The sequence below is a fragment of the Myotis brandtii genome, unplaced genomic scaffold, assembly GCF_000412655.1.
Source record: "Myotis brandtii unplaced genomic scaffold, ASM41265v1 scaffold231, whole genome shotgun sequence".
Taxonomy (NCBI): Eukaryota; Metazoa; Chordata; class Mammalia; order Chiroptera; family Vespertilionidae; genus Myotis; species Myotis brandtii.
The window spans coordinates 900,487-903,701 of NW_005358689.1; positions in this window are offsets into that span (position 1 = coordinate 900,487).

Below are 3,215 nucleotides of genomic sequence, written 5' to 3' on the forward strand. Positions count from 1 at the left end.
ACAACTGGCTGATAGGCCACAGGGCTGGGACTTGAACGCCACGCGACTCCGCAACCTCCCGTCTTGTGTTCTGAGGATCTGAGAACAAGAAATCGGGAGGTGGGAGAGAGGAGAGCGATGGTCAGGCCACTGCGTCCTGAAGGCTCGCAAGGAAACCCGAGAATAAAACAGGAACGCAGACATGCAGACATCGGGCAGGGTGCTGGCCAAGCCTGCTCGAACGGGTATTCTTTTCCAAACGGCCACGCATAGAAATGACTCCTACAAACAATAGGACAGAACGGCCCGCCCTTGCTGCTCCCCGGTCAAGGTCACCCCTCGGAGCCCACGCTCAGCAGGACACGAGGACCTGCCCTTTCTGTGTCACCTAGAGCAGGTGCGGCATCGCGGCCCGCGGGCCAGGAAGGACGCCACCCTCCCTGTGCGGTGTGCGTGGCGGGTCCCTGGGAGCCTGGCAGCCCCGGGAGGGCTGGAGAGGAGGGTGGCGGGAGCCTCTATAAGAACTCTGTGCTCCCTCCGCCCGGAAATCATGCACTGTGACAGGCTGGGAAATTAAACGCAAAGCGGGCAGGGCCCCGAGGAGCTAAAGCGCCAGTGAGGAGAGGGGGTGCCGGAGGGGGATGAGCTGGAGAGGCGGGTGGAGGACAACACGGGGAAGCAGGGGGTCCCCGAGAGGAGCAAGATGCCCTGGGGTGTGCGTGAGAGAGAGAGAGAGAGAGAGAGAGAGAATGTGTACTAGTATGTGTGTGTGAGTGTGTATGAGAGTGTGTGTGCATGTGCTTGTGTGTGCATGAGTGTGTGTGTATATGTGAGAGTGTGTGTGTGAGTGTGTGCTTGTGTGTGCATGTGAGTGTGTGTGTATATGTGAGAGTGTGTGTGTGAGAGTGTGAGTGTGTGTGTGTGATAGTGTGTGAGTGTTTTTAAATGGGTGTGTGACAGAGACAGAGAGACAGAGAAGAAGAGAGAGAGAAGCCTATGAAATCCATGTCTATTTCTGTCCTCCCTCCCTGTTTAAACTGAATCACACTGGTTTTTCTCTCCTACAGAGAGATTTACATGCCCCCACAATCTCCCGGCCAGTCCACCTCTACCCTCATGCTCAAGGGGTAACATCCCTCCTACCCCCACACCCACCCCGCCAGGAGTGGAGTGGAAGCAGGATGGGGCGCGCTGGTCCCAAAGAAGGGGCATCAGAAACGACTAAGCCAGATGCCTGGGGAGACGGACAGGCCCCTCCGTGGAGCCCCGTCCCCCCTCCCTGATCGGCCTCAGGACGTCCAGAAGATGTGCTGCAAATCTGCTCCCTCAGAGTGTGTCCCTGAGGCAGGGAGACAACTTACATGGAATGTTCTGGAATGTTCTGGGTAGAGCACTCTATTGGGGATGGATGCCTTCCCTTTCAAGCACTTCCTTCTCTCGCTCTGCTCTGTGGCTATTTCTTCGATGTCCACCTCCTTCAAAGTCCCCTTCTGTGTCGAAGCATCTCAGTTAGACCTTCACAGGCCCCTCCCCTCTCCTCCCGCCCCAGCCTCCCTGGTCTGAAGCTGACCAGAGCAATTACTATAATGCTATGGACTTCATGTGTCACCCCCAAACTCCACGTTGAAGTCCGGCCCCTCAATGTGATGTTGTTTGGAGATGGGGCCTTCAGGAGATAATGAAGAGTAGATGAGGTCACAAGGCGGGGGGCGGGAGGGTCCTCACAACCAGTTTGTGGCTTTAGAAGAAGAGGAAGGGCGTTTGGGATTTTGTTATAGCAGCCCACGCAGACTAATACTTACTACAAGCCATCCTCAAGTTCATGTAGCATTTATGGAACCGGCACCGAGCCAGGTACTAGACACTGTTGAACTCTGAGATGCTGTCCGGTCTCTAAGGAACGTACAGTCTGGTTGGCGATATAAGACTCACCATAAGGCAAAGGGAGACACAGAGAACAAGGTGTCTGCGTGGGAGCAAGTCCGTGTGCAGACTGGCATATTCTGGGCACATTCGGCCCGAGAACATCCGTTACCAGATACACACACCCTCGCCCACACAGCCCCACAGCCCTCCTCAAATCCTTGGTGGCTAAGCCGTGAGAGCACAGAGGGATGAAGCAAAGAGAACTCCACAGCCTGCGTTTCTCCGAGAGCTCTCAGGGCGACCTTGACAGATGGCATCAGCTGAGTCAAGTTCATAAACCAAACCAGTGGCCACCGCAGCCACGTGGGGAAGCCACGCTGGCCTGGACGCTTTTATCACGACTCAGACCGAGCCCGTCTCTTTCTCTGGGTGACTGTCAGGCCAGAATTGGTCCCATCCTCTTGCTCACTGCCTCCCATCGCTTGGTGAAATATTTACATTTCCCCCTCCTGGGACCGGGGCAAGAGTTTCACCAACTTACAGATAACCTTTGAGGGACATTGTCCTCCCCTGTCCCTCCTAGAGATGCTAATTTTCTCCAAAGCCCGGGGCTGAGGATTTTCGCCCTCTCTCCTGGGGTTCTCGTCTAGAGAAAGGCTTGCTGTTGAGTTCAGTTTTCCTTTCTGCAGGAGCCACTGCTCACGGAATTACGGAAAGCCATCCTGCCGACTCCTTGAAATCTCCCTGAACCGCACAGGTCCCGCCGGCGTCCGTTGATATAATGCTAAGCGCGAACCCACCACAGACAGCGAGCTCCAACCTCCTCAGATAAATAGCTCTGCAAGGAGAAATGCAAATCAGGGCTCAAAGCCGGCCTGGGCCTTGCACGGCGCATACCAATGCGGCTTTCCCCGTTAGCGAGCTCGAGGCAGCGCCTGCGTGGATTTGTCTCCTGACGGATGGAAACATAAAGCCTGTTAGCTATGGTTTCCCCTTCAGAAACGCAGCAGGCACCGCAGGCTCAGATGCTGAGCCGTTAAGCACCAGGTCCGTGGAGGGACCGCACCTGAGAGCGTCCCTCAGAGCGGGACCGAGTAGGTGGGAGCAAGTTCAGAGAAGGATGCGGGCAAGTCTCGAATCCGTGACCTAAGCTCCACCTCGAGCGTAGTAGCTGGCAAACAGTTCAAAGGCAGCAGGTAAATTCCCTCTAGTTCCTTCCCCCAGGTTTGTACATCCTGGTTCTCTCCTCTTCAAGTGTAGTAGCTGGCAAACGGTTCAAAGGCAGCAGGTAAATTCCCTCCAGGTCCTTCCCCCAGGTTTGTACATCCTGGTTCTCTCTTCTTCAAAAACAAAGTGGTGGCTGAGTCTGG